At 35.3% G+C, this 18,589-nt stretch overlaps 1 protein-coding gene across 3 annotated transcripts in view; it reads right to left on the bottom strand.

The window, feature by feature from the left end:
- The window catches only part of LOC115215745 (adrenocorticotropic hormone receptor-like), a 447,707-nt gene that overhangs the window by 223,792 nt on the left and 205,326 nt on the right, over nt 1-18,589 (bottom strand). Inside the window, exon 1 of one of the 3 annotated variants that reach the window (XM_036506030.1) lies at nt 4,560-4,714. The exons of the other annotated variants lie outside the window; for them this stretch is intronic. The gene's annotated coding sequence lies outside the window, so the exon portion shown is untranslated. Of the gene's footprint in view, nt 1-4,559; nt 4,715-18,589 lie in introns of those variants that run through there. 3 annotated transcript variants of the gene reach the window in all.

Below are 18,589 nucleotides of genomic sequence, written 5' to 3' on the forward strand. Positions count from 1 at the left end.
GCCAACCGTGACAAAGTAGTTGTTTGCAGGGTGTGTTAAGAGCGCAAAAGAGCCACCTCCTTCAATCTGGCATAACAAAGCTGGTTGGTCAGCTTATTAGATACTAGCAGCATAGCCCGGCGTTGCCCGGGTATGTAAGAGCCCCTAGTAGGCAACGACTAATCCCAATCTAGTCCTTTCCCTCTAGAGAACGAAGGCGTACGTGTGGGTTGCAATGTCTTCTCTTCACTCCCAAATAACTATCAAACAGCTATCGATAATTCAACCCAACCAATTCCTACCAGGAAGAAATTACATTCGAGACTTTACCTCCAACACCGCTACTTCTGCTAATTGCTACTGCAGCCGCAAGTTATTCGAATACTTTTTTCTGTTTAAACTTTCTTTATAACTACCACCCCAAATGTTTTACCTTAAATTTTTGACGTACCCTAAGGGTCCTCGGACGCTACTTGCAAACTCTTGGTTTATTATAAACCGCTTTTGTCGTGTGCACCAAAAAACATTTTCCATTCGTTTGTTCAGTTTGGTCACTTTTGACTTTTTCGTTGTTGTCACTCACATTGCTGCCCGCTTTTTTGCCGTTTTTGTACATTTTTATACATTTTGGGATACAATAACCCAGGAGAGCTATAATTGCCTTATCTAAAGTCTCAAAACATCTGGAATAGCTGCAACTTGAGACACGGAACTTGCATTCTAAAGTAAAATATATATTTTCAAAATTTCTTGTTGTAAATTATATAACTTACTCAAGAACCGAAAGTTTGGTGCGTTGCAATATCAATATATCAAATGCACGAAATTCTCAGCCTTTGAGTAAATTACCTTGCTTCACAACTAAGTGTTTTATGCTTACTAATAAATACGAATGTCTGTGCCGTGTCTGTATAGGTTTTGGCTTATAAACCCGAAGTCAGCGGGATCTACGCCCACAAATGGTATATATTCGCAATCCCGTCAGTCCCAAATGTACTTGCGCTATTTTGATTTCATAGGCCGCGACACAACTTTGCTCTCTTTCTCTCTCTCCCCTTTTCTCTCACTCTCCTCATTACCTCTCACTCTCCCTTCTCTCTCTCACACGTATATATATTATATATATATAAATATATACATATATATATGCGTGTGCGTATATATACTTATATATACTTATATATATATATATATGTATGTATATATGGGGTAGAAAGGGCTCCTTAGCCGTAGTGAAGGCAATCTATCTAGGGAGATAACCTTACAATAAATCACTGGGTCCGTAGCTTAGAAATACTGGGTTGACGTCCAGCGGGAACAGCTTTGTTTCATGGAGGAGGAAAGATCTTCTTTAGTACTTGGTTGTACAATGCTTTCCAATGTGTGTAGTAGTGGCGCGCGCACACATTATTAGCCATTTGAAAAGACTATGAAAGTCTCGACCACGGTCGAACAATGATGATGATGATGATGTATATATATATACATATATAAAACAATATATGTGCATATATGTATATTTTTATATAAAAATAATATATATACATATATGTATATATATATATATATATATATTATATATGTGTGTGTGTTGTGTGTGTGTGTGGTGTGTGTGTGTGTTGTATTTATATAAAAATAATATATTAACATATATGTATCTCTCTCTCTCTCTCTCTCTCTCTCTCCCTATATATACATAATATATATATATATATATATATATATAGTATATATAATATATATATATATGCATGTAAGTATACATATATATATATATATATATATACACCTACACACAGACACACCGATATACACACACATGTATGTCCGGTTCTCGTTGGTTAAAGCCGCGCACGTGATGTGATTAGTTTCTGGATACGGAACACCACTCTACTCGAGCAAATATAATTTGCTACCGGCAATGGAGTCCCTGGTCATTGTTGTTAAAAACAGTAACTCATCGATTTTATTCTGATCCGCCTAAAACCGATGCTTTCGAAATGCATTGCACGGGCAACGGAAAATTTCCCAAGCTGATCTCTTGTCTGTGCTGACAGTTGGACAATGTTTTTAGTTTCCCATAAAGAATTAACATATGCTTGAGGATATGGAATTTATCAACACTTTAAAAAACCTATAAAACCTCGGTCTGTTAAGTTGCAAAATGGTGTAAGAGTTTTATTTATATCAAATCTCCCTGTCCTGCTAGAGACTAAATATTCGACGAAATGCAGTTAGTTTATTATAAAATTACACACACACACACACACACACACACACACACACATATATATATATATATATATATTATATATTATATATATATATATATATAATATATATATGTATGCATATACATACATACATATATAGGACGGGCTTCTTTCAGTTTCCGTCAACTAAATCCACTCTGGTCGGCCCGAGGCTCTAGTAGAAGACACTTTCCGAAGGTGCCACGCAGTGGGACTGAACCCGGAACCATGTTGTTGGTAAGCAAGCTACTTACCACACACCCACTCCTACGCTTACTAAATATTTTTTTTAATTTTGTACAAGGCCAGCAATTTTTTCAGAGAAGAAGCAAATCGATTACATTGACCCAGTACTTGACTGGTGCTTATTTAATTGAATAAGTGACAGCTCGCCACCTTATAAATCATTTATAAATATTATCACTGAATTTTACTTAACCGCTTTATTGATTACGTCCCTATTCAGCGCTATCAGGTCGATCACTATTAAGCGTTATTACTATCTCGTATAAATTGGATGAAGGTGATATATGAAAGAAATGTGAAATTTCTGTAGTCTTTGATCTGAATATAAGAATATACCAAAAGTGTTCGAAATTATTCTATTTGGTTATCTGGAAAGTTCATGCCGATATTTAATGAAAAGAAAAAGGTCAATAAATACTTGCCATTACATTTTTAATCAACCAAATATAAACCGTTTTGTTGCACAATGCGTCTCCATCTTTCCTTTAACTTGAAAATACCCTCTTCCCAGAATTGAGGTGGTTTCATGGCAAAGAATTCATCAAGGTATCGTCTTACGTTATCCAAGGAATTGAAAATGTTACCATTTAGACTATTCTGCAGAGACCTGAATAAGTGGAAATTCGAAGGAGCAATATCTGGTGAATATGGAGGATGGGGTAACACATTCCAGCCGAGTTGCAGCAATTTTTGTCTGTAAGTATGAACTTTCTTATCTTCCATGTTAAAGGGTTACAGAATTAACGTATGTCATAGGAACATAAACATTCTTCCACGAAAAGATAGCTTAAACTGTGCTCTAAATGGGGGTGTTGTCAAATCCTATTTTATGGGCTTAACCATGTTCTAAAATAAGTCAAAATGTAAACTACTATAAATCGGCACGAACTTTCCGGACAACCCAATAGTATGATTTATTTTTAATGTTCAGAATTCTTCTAATTGCACGATATACTTTCCAATGATGGACTTCGAAAGTAGTCAGTTAAACAGATTCCAATAATTACATTAATGATTGCATGATTGTTTTGAAGAGGGTATTCGTAGCATTTTAAGTGTGTGGCCTATGTTGAACACACAGGCGTACTTCGCATTAATATTGAGTGAGATGAAGTGCTTAAGGAATTTCCACGTAAGTGTAAAATGTTTTATTAGAGTTAGAATAAATATGGATTAGTTGCCAGTAGCTTCCAAATTTTGTTCCTGATATAGTAAACACCTTTCATCCCTAGGTTCTATTGTGTTATGTGGTTGGTTGAGTTTTATCATTATGAACTAGATTTTCACGTAATTCACTCTTATCTAACGTATCCATTATAAGAGATGTTATTGAAGATAATCGTATTCAAAAATGTATCCGAGAGACATCATTCTTTCAACCAGAGATTCATAATTATGATTTGCGGGTGGTTGGAATGTTTCTAGATGTAATTTATTGCCATTGTTTGGGCTTCTGTAGAAGTAATGTTAAACTCTCATTTAATTTAGTGCTATGTCTAAGGAGTTAACTATATTAGGGGTTTGTGTTTAGCTCCATGTCAATCGGGTTGTATCAGGCTTATAATCGAAGTGAAAATATAATCACACATGCACACATTTATAAATACATAAATATACATTTAACACACACACACACACACACACACACACACACACACACACACAACACACACACACACACACACATATATATATATATATATATATGTATACATATAGGCATAAATATGTATCTATACGTCATTCGGTATATTTAACAAGTTAAGTATCCAATACAACCATCGTTTTTGAGGCATTAGTGTGAACTAAGCTATAATTGGCAGCTATACCTAGCAGATCAACAAATTACATAACGGCTCCTTGGATTTATTATTACTAAATGGTGATTGGAATGGAATTATTCCAATGTTTAAAATTAATCTTAGCTTAATTAGAAAAGCAGGTATATTCCTGATAATTCTTGTAATTTCCCTATACTATAGAAAATCTGCCTTGTGTGTGTGTGTGTGTGGTGTGTGTGTGTGTGTGTGTGTGTGTGTGTGTGTGTACATATATGTATATACATGCATAATACATACTTACATACTTACATACATATCCGCACATATATGTATTATTCACACGCACACACACATATATGATCCAGGCGTAGCCAAACTGTCGGCTTTTAGCTTGCTTCTTTTATTAGAATTGCAGATCTGAAGAATTCCCTTGAGGTTTCACGTTCTTTTAAAACTGTGTTACATTAAGACAAAGAAAGAAAGAAAAACAAATCATACACACAAAAAAAAGATGAGAAAATAAAAATAAAAAGACAATGAAAATAATAAAATAAAAATTTAATCTACAAGAAAGATATGGCAAATATTTCGGAAGATAAAAGTATCATCATCATAAATCACCATTTTCTACTACTACTACTACTACTACTACTACTACTACTACTACTACTACTACTACTACTACTACTACAACTACTACTACTACTACTGCTGCTGCTGCTGCTGCTGATGCTACTACCACTACTACTACTACTACTACTACTACTACTACTACTACTACTAAAAGAAGAAGAATGATGATGATGATGATGATGATAATATAATAATAATAATAATAATAATAATAATAATAATAATAATAATAATAATATAATAATAATAATAATAATAATAATAATAAGAAGAAGAAGAAGAAGAAGAAGAAGAAGAAGAATAGTACAACCACCGCAGCAACCTTCACCAACGCCACCCTCACAAACACCAGCTACACCACCCTCACAACCTCTACCATCTTGTCATCTCTTTCTACATCATGGCGTATAATTTCTTTATCTTCTTCTTACCCTCACACGTAATAGTTCAATCGGCAGACGACTCAATGCTATAAACTTCTTAGAATTCAAGCGACAACCTTTCATGCACTTTCTCAGTCTCAGAAGGAAAGTATCGACCTGACATATTGCGTTATTGAATGCTCGCAGCTATTGAACTTCTTCGACGCTTTTGCTCCCACACTTAACGAAAATACAATTGCTTGTATCCGCTTACCAGTATCGTTTGACCGCTAGATGTATCACCTCACGTAATCATATATATATAGGACGACACGCAAATTCGTGAAGCGTTCCATATTTACTGCATGCGCAGGTGTGGCTGTGTGGTAAGCAGTTTGCTTCCCAACCACATGGTCACGAGTTCAATCCCGTTGTGTCGCACCTTGAGATGTCTTGCCCTATATCTCCGGACCATCCAAATTCTTGTAAGTACATTTGTTAGACAGAAACTGAAAAAAGCCCATATATATATATATATATTTATGTCGTCCCCAGTCGAAAGACACCTGTTGTTATGTCGTGTTATTATTATTTTTATTCTATTTATATTGTATTTATATTTGTATAACATTGTCTGTTTTTCTGTCCGTGTTTTCATATACATTCGATGCTTTCTGCCAAGGAATCTAATGCTCTTAGTTTAGGTTTTCCTTGGGGCTGGCCAGATTGGAGCAATCTCAAGATTAATCAGCCGAAATTGCGAGGATGATCCGGTTCTTGACTATCTGGATGTTTTGTTGTCCCTTTTTGTATCACCTAGTTGTCCGGATGTTTTGTGTTCTTGTCCCATTTTGTATTATATATATATATATATATATATATCGTTGCTATTATGTTAAACTGTCGTATGTCCTGTTGGCCTAAAGCAATATATATCATGGTAATGTCTCAGCAAGTGTTAAGATTGTCTTAAAATAAAAAAGAACATAAATCTTGAAATTACATCTGCCCGGGGTTTACTGGGCGAAATAGTAATTTATTTCGGCTTGGTGAAAACAAGGCTGTTGGTAAGTTGACTTTTAAGCAGATAATGATTAACCAATAGACGTTTGTATAGAAGAAGACAACGAAAAAAAAGACGCAAGGGAGTTAACCGACGTTACAATAATTGGATGTCAAGCCGGCATTAACCTGATGTTACTGGTTTACTAAGTGTCCGGTGGTCTACTTTTATATTCCGACAACATGTGTCTTGGGAAATGCTGACATAAACAAAAGACCTGGTTCTTTGAATTAGCTGTATTCTGTGGGGGTTCTCAAGTCTTTTAAGATACAGGGTTTCAAGCGAACACACGGAACATTTTTTAGACCCGTTAATATAGACTCAGGATTTAGAGAAGATTTGTCATTTGACGTCGAAATTGGTTGCTTCCTCTATATATTACAGGAAATGAGCGAATTAAATTAACAGAAATCATATTGTGTGGTTGGTGTGTGTGCGTGTATGTAACATTAGTCTATAATGTTTTGCTTATATATATAGTTCATTTACCGTAATATATTGCCTATTGTTGCAACACGGACGTAGCGTTGTAAACTACTGGACTTCAGATTTCCACCAGATTACAATCTATCATTTAAAATTGTCGCGTCGTCATTGTGCAGATTTCTTTGAATGCATAATATTGTATCATACGACTTCCTTTTCCACCACAAGGAAAATATAAAGTTACACTCTCTTCGCAATGTCCAGAAGTTAAATACAAATACAAATTTATTTTCTTTATACTCCACTATACTTCGCTTCTTCATAACCTCACGTCTGGCTAAATGACTGTTTGCTTCTAATAGACATGATTAAATAAATATTCGTAGATCAGATTTTATATGTGTCAAAGAGATCACTATCGAGATGAATGAAACGGCAAAGAACAAAGAGATGTCAATATATGCGCTATATCTGGTGTTACATGATGCAAATATATACGCCAATATATATATATATAGGCGTATTAGTGGCTGTGCGGTAAGTAGCTTGCTTTTTAGTCACATGGTTCTGGGTTGAATCTTCTACTATAGCCTCGGGTCGACCAAAGCCTTGTGAGTGGATTTGGTAGATGGAAACTGAAAGAAGCCCGTCGTATATATGTATATATGTGTGTGTGTGCGTATACCCCCTCCTTGAAACCAATGTCGATGTGTTTACGTTCCCGTAACCTAGCGGTTCGGCAAAAGAGATGGGTAGAATAAGTACCAGGTTTACAAAGAATAAATCCTGGGGTCGATTTGTTCGACTTAAGGCGAATAAAAGAATAAAAGAAAATAATGTATATATGCTGCTTTTATTGTACTATGTATAGTACTTTAGTGAACAATTTAGTCTAAGGAAAATGCAGTCAAAACACGAAAAACAAATGTTACTTTTGAAATTATTTCGAATGCCTAACGGTATAGAAATAGATAGAGAGACAGACAGATAGATAGATAGATAGAGATAGATAGATAGATAGATAGATAGATAGATAGATAGATAGATAGATAGATAGATAGATAGATAGATTAGATAGATAGATAGATAGATAGATAGATAGATAGATAGATAGATAGATAGATAGATAGATAGATAGATAGAGAGATAGATAGATATAGGTATAGATATAGATATATATATATACCTACATATACACACACATGTATATGATTAATGATTTCATCCTTCACAGCACAAACATTGCGAGAGCTAATTCTTCGGATGCTAATCAATTAAATAAAAGCAAAATTGTGTCACAGAAACTTCATATACAATAATAAGTGCCAAGAAAATATAATAGACACAGCGTGTCATTCAAAGAAAGCAGCGATGTTTGTATTGTAAATGAATGAACAAAGTTGTCAAGAATAATACTAAAGGTCAAATGACTGCTTAATTTATGATAGCCTAAGGAACATAAAATCAAGTGAAATGGATTTTATATAGAACCCAATAGAAAGGAAAGGAAAACAAAAGCTTCAGAGATATAATATTGAGAGAACGATAAAATATATACCGAAGTACAAATGTATAGAGACATACTCCCATACAAACAAGTAATGTAAAAATATTAATGTATTCCCATATACACCCACGTACACACAGCGAGTGTTCATATATATGTGCACATAGGATAGAAATAGAAGCGTTATATATTTATATTTATTTTGTTTAGCTGCAGAGATGCATAAAAACCTGCAAACAGTTATAGAGCATTCGCCTGCGAGCAGGCATAGAGCATTCGATAAATCACTATACTGTTAAACTAAATATATCTTTTCTTGTATTCGAACTTTTCTTGTATGCAAACTCTAACTAATGTTGACGTATGGCGGCGTGGTTAAGAAGCCCGCTTTACAACCGTCGAGCTTCGTGTTCAGTCCTTGAGTAGGTGACTTCTACTATAGCTTCAGAACAACCAATGCCTTTTGCATGAATGTGGTAGATAGAAAACGTGTGGAAGCCCTTCGTGTATATGTGTATGGTGTTCTCATTAAGAGTGAGAAGGTGAGTTAAGATTTTAACTCTTGGCGGCGGAGAAATGGGTTGCTGATGAATATTAATAAAATCTGACATCATTGAAGATATCGCTCTATCTGACTTGCCGTGGGGAGCTTCTCTCTTTTTTTCAGTCGTTAGAAAAGCGCGTGGCTAAGAGCTGTTTTGGCTGTTATTTCTAGCAATGCAGGGACTATACTTCTGTCTTTCGGTTCTAAATTGCGAATACCCACCTTCATAATTCATTTGCTATATACATATATATATTTCATACATATATATATTTCATACATATATATATTTCATACGTATTTGATTAATTATATTAATCATATTTGATATACGTTTGATTAATTGATTAATTAAATTCGATTAAAGGTTGTATTAACCTCATAAAGACACGGTGTCATCCAAGAAAATACTTGCTCAATACCTAGTATTTGGTGGGGGAGATTAATCTCCTTATTGAATACCTATTTATATGACCTGAGCATAATATCTTCAGAGAGAAAAAATATACCCTTTGATGTTTTATAAATGTTTATGTATTCATTACACCAGTCGAAGGTTTTATTTGCCCCCTCTGAAGCTATTATGCCCAGGTCATATAGATATAGCTTTATATATATATATATATATATATATATATATATATATATATATATATATATATATATATTAGTGTAGATGTTTCCACATGAGTATAAGTATAAAGAAAGAAACTTGTATATGCACTTGAATAAAATATATTTACAGTAATTTAGCCGGATTCAAAATTAACAAAATTTTCAAAAGAGAAACAGCCATGCGCAAATAGAGGCACTGCGCCTACTTTGACAGTTAACACTCTCAAGCATATATGAAGAATTCTGCACTAGCATTCTGTTACAAATACCCACTAAAACTTTAGAATTTTGATTAAATTCCGCCAGGACTCTCTATATTCCGTTACATTTGAAAATCATGAATTTTCTGAAACCGGTTAGGCATTTGTAATTACATTTTCCTACAGAGCATTTTCCGCTTATTTTCTTTCCGGAATTGGCAGTCATTAATGCCGCATAAAATGCTTTGTGGTTTAGTTCCGATTCTATTTTACCTCAAAGTAAATCCATCCGATTCAATCTTGCTCCTCTTACTTTTGAGATCGATAAGTTAAATGCAACTTGAGAACAGTAGATTGCTTCAGTTATAAAAACGCTGGAGAGGATACTCTTCAGCATCGTTTTCGTCTCTGTACTGAGGAGAGAGTAGAAATCTTATTTCCTGTTATGTTACTGGAATAAATATGTGACATTTCTGTCAGATACGTTTGGTGTGAGATATGAGCCACATATAAATATAAAAGAAACATGGATTCTTAGGTTCGACAGCAAAGTTCATTCGGATACACCGATGTATATGTGTATATGTGTATACATACATACGTACAAATATACATATATACATACGTAAATACGTGTTTTGTGTGTGAACTGCAATGTACTCGAACAAATGAAGTTAACTTTTTTTTAAATTCTCGTCATTCTTGTCTAAACCATCACTTCTTAAATGTCATATGTGTGCATCTTCGTATATATATAGATATATGTTTGTACGCACGCCTGTGTGTAAGTGTGTGTTTATGAGTGCACTTGCGTGCTAGTGTGCATGCGTGTATGTGTCTGTGTGCTTGTGTGTATATGTGAGATAGCATACATACACGCGCGTGAATATATGTATATATGTATGCACACACACGGGCATATATATATAGTGACTGTGTGTTTCTGTGTCTAGGTGTCTTTGTATATATATTTATATGTACACATGTTCACTTGTTTGCCTTTCCTTTCACCATATGATTTAAAACTACAATGTCATGCGGTGTATTACTAAATGCTACAAAGAAAAGTGTCTGTATTCTTGAAAACATGATGAAAATGAAAACAAAAGCAAAAAAAAAAAATAAAAATAAAAATAAGGAAGAATTTCAAAACTAGTTTTGTTGTTTATTTCTTGAACCAAATTTATGAAAGATTATTTGGAAACATCAAAGCTCAGGAGCTGAAAACTGAGGATTAAGAGTGAGGTGAGTGGATTAATGTTAAATCGAATACGAACTCGTGATAAGGAATTATGGCGAGTTGTAGGCGTTGTTATGGTTATTTGGTAATGTTCTATATAATGGTGAGGCAGAGGATATGTTGATGTGGAAGGCTAGAAAGAAGTTGGTTGACTAAGAGACTATTTCAGCTATATCGACAGAAGGACCCGAATGCGTTGAAACAAAAATAGATACTTTCATTAATGAATGTAGTTTTCTATTAATTGAATTTCTAAATTTGCTTTTCAGTTGCCATAGCGGGATTTAAGTAAATTCCGTAATTATTGAGTGGATGAAGTAAAGGAGTGGTATAATGAGCACAGAGACATGCGTGGGCAGACTAATCCGTAAATTGATTCGTAAGGTGGTTGGTTAATTGACTGCGTTGAAGAATAGAGAGAAGAATAACGAATAAGTGAATATATGAGGATGCTGATATTCTTTTACTCTTTTACTTGTTTCACTCATTGACTGCGGCCATGCTGGAGCACCACCTTTTGTCGAGCAAATCGACCCCAGGATTTATTCTTTGAAAGCCTAGTACTTATTTTATCGGTCGCTTTTGCCGGACCGCTAAGTTACGGGAACGTAAACACACCAGCATCGGTTGTCAAGCGATGTTGGAGGACAAACAAAGACACACAAACATACACAAACACACACACACACACACGCATACACATATATATATACATATACACGACGGGCTTCTTTCAGTTTTCGTCTACCAAATCCACTCACAAGGCTTTGGTCGGCCCGAGGCTATTGTAGAAGACACTTGCCCAGGGTGACACACAGTGGGACTGAACCCGGAAACATGTGGCTGGTAAGCAAGCTACTTACCACACAGCCACTGATAGATAAAAGAATAAGGGAAAGAAAATGTTAAAATAAGAATATATGATCTTGTAGGGAATGATTTACTGAAAACATGAGAGAGAGAGAGAGACAGAGACAGAGAGAGACAGAGACAGAGAGAGACAGAGACAGAGAGAGACAGAGACAGAGAGAGACAGAGAGAGTAAACCTCCAAATTTGTGTACTTCTTATGTTAAATCATAAATTGTTATGAGGGAGAAATATATTGGTTTCAAAGTTTGGTACTAGGTCGGCAATTTCGAGGAAGGAGTTAAGTCGATTACATCGCCTCTAGTACTCAACTACTATTTATTTCATCGATCCCCACCCCGAAAGGATGAATGTCAAAAGCGCCCTCGGCAGATTTTGAACTGGGAGGGAAAAAACGGACGAAACACTGCCAAGCCGTGTGTGTTAACGATTCTGCCAGCTCGCCGCTTTACGGGGGAGAAATTATTACTGTGCTAAGATGTACGACGGAGATGGAGAAGATAATGGGCAAGGAAGCGGCTGAGGAATTTGAATTTGACATAGTGTGTTGGTAACGGTTAAAGCTCTGATTAGATAAATAGATAGATAGATAGATAGATTGATAGATAGATAGATAGATAGAGAGATAGATAGATAGATAGATAGATAGATAGATAGATAGATAGATAGATAGATAGATTGATAGATGGAGAGATGAGAGAGAGAGAGAGAGAAAGAGACATTTTAGTGATTAGAGACAGTTGTGGATGAATGAAAGACAAGAATGTGTGTATGAGAATATAGAGGGAAACATCTGTGTAAATAAATATGATGCTGACTCAATAGATAGCTGTCGGTAAGGGAAGCAAATGAAGGTGTACGTAAATATAGAAAATAATGATAGTACGTGCAAATTACTACTTGCGAATTAGTGCGTACTTTCTTATAATTTCTACATATAAACATTCCTGTAGTTCACCTACCAACTTCTTCGAAATTCTTAGTTTACTGTTTCTGCAATTAATTTGGACAGTCTATTCAATAGACTTTTCTACTCTAGGCACAAGGCTCGAAGTTTTTGGGGAGGGGCCCAGTCTATTAGATCGACCCCACTACGCAACTGGTACTTAATTTATCGACCCTGAAAGGATGAAAGGCAAAGTCGACCTCGGCGGAATTCGAACTCAGAACGGAAAGACAGACGAAATACTGCTAAGCATTTCTCCCGGCGTGTTAACGTTTCTTATTTCTTTATTGCTCACAAGGGGCTAAACATAGAGGGAAGAAACAAGAACAGACAAGCGGATTAAGTCGATTACATGGACCCCAGTGCACAACTGGTACTTAATTTATAGACTCCGAAAGGATGAAAGGCAAAGTCGACCTCGGCGGAATTTGTACTCAGAACGTAACGGCAGACGAAATACTTATTTCTTTACTACCACAAGGGGCTAAACACAAAGAGGACAAACAAGGACAGACAAACGGATTAAGTCGATTATATCGACTCCAGTGCGTAAGTGGTACTTAATTTATGGACCTCGAAAGGATGAAAGGCAAAGTCGACCTCGGCGGAATTTGAATTCAGAACCTAATATACATATTAGAGACAGGGAGAGAGTATATAGGAATGCTGGATACTTTCGTTGTATGCAAACTGACAATGACAACTTAATGTACTCGGGGAAGAGAATAAGATGTTAAACTATGGGGCTATTTCGACGAAAAGAAGGGAAACCTAGGTTATTTAGTAAATTAGTAAGATTATAAATAAGTTAGTAAATTCGTCAATAAGAATAATTCACCTTTTTCAGGCACTCGAAGAATATGTGAATTAGTAAATTTAATTAATGGGTTGCTATGTAAATTGATTTACAAATTAATTCATGAATTAGCTAGTAAGCTGAATGCGTAAATTACTGTATAAATGCATGTCTGAGGGAATGAGTGAATTAAGGAAGGTGAGAAGAAGAGAAGGGATGAAAGAAAGGAAGGAATGCATGAACGATCGGATGTAGAAATACAATATGACAAGGAGAGAGGGATTTCCCTGAAGGTGGCTCGAAATAAGGTTGGGTCAGATAAAATTGAATTTTTTGGGGCGCTAGATCAAGAATTTAAATGAATCTTCAATAAATGAATTAATTTGTAAACATGCTAATTAGCACGCTGACATGTAGATTGAATGTGCAAGGACAGAGGAATGCAAAAATAGGATATGAAGAAATGAGAATCATTAATAAATGAATTAATTTGTAAACATGCTAATTAGCACGCTGACATGTAGATTGAATGTGCAAGGACAGAGGAATGCAAAAATAGGATATGAAGAAATGAGAATTTAAACTGCCATTCAATCAAATATGTATACCCTTATTTATTTGGTAGCCTGATGAAGCTGGGTTGGGATTTATGTAAAATATTACCCCTATGCCGCTGTATGGCACGCGGCAAGCATAAATAGGACTACCTAAGATAGACATTAAATGATATTTCATATTATATCCATTCATTGGGCCCCTTCGCCCACTCATGTAAAGAGTTATTTTCTGCAGATTTATATCCGAGTGTTAGTGTTCTATTTGGAAATTGTTGGAGATATTCATCCAAGAACTGCTTGAATTCCATGAAATCTTTTTTTTCATTTATGTGTCTTGGCATGATTTAAAAGAGAGCAACGCCAGATGAGGTGAAGCAGTTCTGCATTAATGTTGTGTTGTGACGTTAGTATGATTTTGATTTTTGTGCAGGACGGATGGCACAGGAAAGGACCAGAACTAGGGGAAAATATGAAGTTGATGACGATACCATTTAGGCAACGTTGTTAGAATATTTTCCGCATCATACAAATAATATAATATTCAGGCAGCCTTGGAGAGAATAAATTTTGAGCCTCTCGATCCGGCCTCAAAAATCAAGTCCTGTTATATCGATTTTTGTGATTGACCGCTGGTGTGTTTCAAGTTTTATAATACTTTGTTTCGTCAGGAGAAACCACGACTAACAACTTTATTCAAGATAGGCGGCCAAAGGTAGAAAAGGTAGAAAAGGGAAGTATAATATTGGGAGCCTCTCTAGCCCAGGGAGTCCTGAAGAACTAGCAGCACGCTTTGAGAGCTACATCTAGCTACTCTGGGGTCCCTAGTGGTGTTTGATACGATGTGGTTTTAGCCACGGGGTAAGAGTGTATGGCAGCTTAAGTGCAGCTTCTTTACTGAAGTGGGTTGATTCAAATCTATTCTCGTTCAGTGGTATGTTGTATTTTCCGTTGATTAGATAGCAACAGGTAGATCCGATTGGAGATTTGTCCTATCTCCCACTCTATCGACGCCTTTCAGAAACTTATAATCATCCGTGATAGATAGATAGATAGATAGATAGATAGATAGATAGATACATACATACATACATACATACATACATACATACATACATACATACACACATATATATACATACATACATACACACATACATACATACATACATACATATACATACATACATACATACATACATACACACATACACATATATGTCTGTGTACATGTGCGATGTGTGTTTCTAAGTGTGTGTGTGTGTGTGTGTTTGTGCAAGTGTGTGTGTGATTGTGTGTGTGTGTGTTTGTGTGTGTGTGTGATTGTGTATGTGTGTGTGTGTGTGCGTGCGTGTGTGCGTGTGTTTCTGTGTGTTATAGACCCAACCCGATATGCAAGTTCAGTGTCGGCTCAAAATAAAGCCGAAATATTTAAAATCAAAGTTTACTCTTTTGATTACAAATTACTCAGAAAGTTTCTTCAAAATTATTTCGTCCTTTCGTTAAAATACACCTTCCCAATGCAATTTCAGAAGCACTAGAGTTTAGAAACCAGGCCCAGAGTGGTAGTTGAGCTACAGGATAAAATTTGTATTGTTCTTTGCCGAAAGATCATGAAGGCACATGTGTTGCCTCAGTGCATCATCTAACCTTGATTTCTCCGTGTCACACACTTATCCAGCGTATTGCCTTTCTTAGTTAGTTAGTTAGTTAGTTAATTTTTTGGCTCAAAAAGCAAAAAGCAAGGCCATGTAGGGGGACATGGAGTTACGTACAGGGTGGTGTTCATGTAAAGAGTTCAGGCCACTTGAGGTCAAGGAAGACCTTGAACCGAGCAGTCGTCGGCATCTTCACCATCTCGTCTGGCAGCTTATTCCACGGATCCACAACCCGGACGGAGAAAGCCCCTCTCCTTCGATTGAGATGAAATCGTCGCAGATAGAGCTTTTCGGAATGACCCCGCAGCCGACGCTCTGGAGCAGGAGTGAAGAACAGTTCTTTCGAGAGGTTACACTTTCCGCTTATGATGTTGTGAGCAAGAATGAGATCTCCACGGTGTCGTCGTTTTTCTAGAGAATATTCCAAGATACCCTCGCAAACTGTCTATTCATCGGCTATTCACGTGGAGCGAACTCACGATGAATGGTACCATATTAGAATTAAAAAAGAAAGAAAGAATATTATGATCAACATCAACTTCGCATTTGTGCAACTTTGCCTCCAAGCATATGCTATGACTGTCCTTTTATTATCAGATCTTAGAAGAAATAGCCTCGTTTCGTCGCTTGTTGTAAGAATTTTTCAAATTCTTCTTTCAGATATTGTGATCAATTCTCTTTCAGTTCATTAGACGGAAATCGCATTTGAAATGACACGATTCAATTCATACAAAATCATAGCAATTGAATTGCTGTTGTTGTTTAATTCAGTGTATAGTCCAGCGACAAATGATAGCACGCATAGTCGACATGTCTTCATTCAAAGTTTGAGTTGAAGGATGTCGATATTTCAAACATCTTCGGTGTATATTCTTAGCGATTTGAAATTAATTCAAGCACGACACGGAATATTGAATACGCCTTAGACATTCTTCCTATATCTATCTTTATTGCAAAATAAAAAAAATTTCCCTAAATATTTTGCACCCTTTGAAACAAATATTCATACAAACACGAAAAAGTATACAAAAGAGATTCCAAATTTGAAAGAACATTTCAAGCAGGTACGTTTCTCTCCCAGATTCTTCAGCCTTCCAGTAGAACAAATCACCCACTGCAGTAAAGTTGTGATGTGCAAAAAGGTGTTCAAGGTTTCCAAATTTCTGGCATGTTGAACTGTGTCATGTTCTTCTTTTCTGACAAACTGTGCCCAACTGACCATACTATACTGTGTAGTGGACAAAATAATGCGCATGCGCAAAATAAAAAAATACTGAAGGGCGACAATTTACCCATCGCACACGGCATGTGCGTGCGTGTGTGTTTGTGTCTGTATGTGTGACTGTGCGTGATTGTATATATATATATATATATATATATATATATATATATATATATATATATATATATATATATATATATGTATATGTATATACATAAAAGATAGGTTGATAGAAAAGCAGACAGATGGATAGACATTAGATAGATTGATAGATAGATAGATAGATAGATAGATAGAAAGATAATAGAGACATACCCGCCTTTGGCCAGTTAATTAAGGCTTCATTTTATAGCTTATTTTGTTTTTCAAATTCACGTTAACACTGTGTAAATATCCAACATCAAACACAATAATTAATTTCTAAGAGATATACGCTTTTATTTTGACGATAAAAGTTTCACTTGTATTTCAGTAACACGTTAGAAAAGGGGAAAAAAAGAAAACTACAATTATAGACGCAGACACTCAGACATAAAAATATGAATAAGTACCATGCAGACATATCTTTAACGGAATAGAACATGAAGTTGAAGCAGACAAAAGCAGACATGAACAATTACGAGAGGAGAGAGAGCGATATATAATGTACATATACACATATATATATATATATATTATATATATATATATAATATATATACATATATGTGCATATATGTATATGTATATGCATGTATATATGTATATGTATATATATATATATATGTGTGTGTGTATGTGTGTACGTTAAACAGTTTTCTCTCTCATCTGTCTATCAATCTGCATACATATATATACATAAAAGATAGATTGACAGACATATATATATATATATTGTTTTGTGTGTGTGTAAGTATATATGTATATATGTATACACATATATTTGTATATATGTATATGCATATATAACTATATACATATATACACAGGTATAAACACACAATGTATGTGTATATGTATGTGAGTGTAGGTGTGTATGAGAATTTGTGTGTGTGTGTGTGTGTGGTGTGTGTGTGTGTGTGTGTGTGTGTGTGTGTGTTTGTATTTGCCTCTATATGTATTATGTAATCTTCGAAAGAAAGTGAAATATTCTCTCTTTGGAATGGTGGAAAACTATAGATAATTGCCGGTAAACAGAACAAAAAAAATGACTCTATGTAGCGTTGGTTTAGTATAATTTATTAGAAACAGAATCTTCGCCATTGTTATTCGGAGTGAGAAGCTCTGAAAAACTATGTAAGCAAATACATTCATAAAGTTATATATATATATATATATATATACATATAGGTGAAAACTTCGCGTGAGAGAGATAGGGTGAAGTGAAACTGTCACATTATGCGTTCCAGCAGGTGTGTCTATGAATGTATATCTCTTGCAGTACCACCCCATCACTTCGACGGGCTTTGAAGCAGAGATCTGAAAGGTTCTTACATCAACGTGCAATGTGAAGTTTCTAACATTTGGAAGATGAAAATAAAAAGATTTCTTTTGACACAGTAAATATAGGCGTAAACAAGAAGTGTTGTGTCATTCATATGTACTAAACGTATAATAAACACTCGCCACCTTGCTTTTATGTTTTCTGTTAATGCACCAACTCGTCCCTTAAGTCTTTTTGTAACGTCTGTAGATTGTTGTTGTTATTGTTATTATT

Source organism: Octopus sinensis, linkage group LG9 (genome assembly GCF_006345805.1).
Source record: "Octopus sinensis linkage group LG9, ASM634580v1, whole genome shotgun sequence".
Taxonomy (NCBI): domain Eukaryota; kingdom Metazoa; phylum Mollusca; class Cephalopoda; order Octopoda; family Octopodidae; genus Octopus; species Octopus sinensis.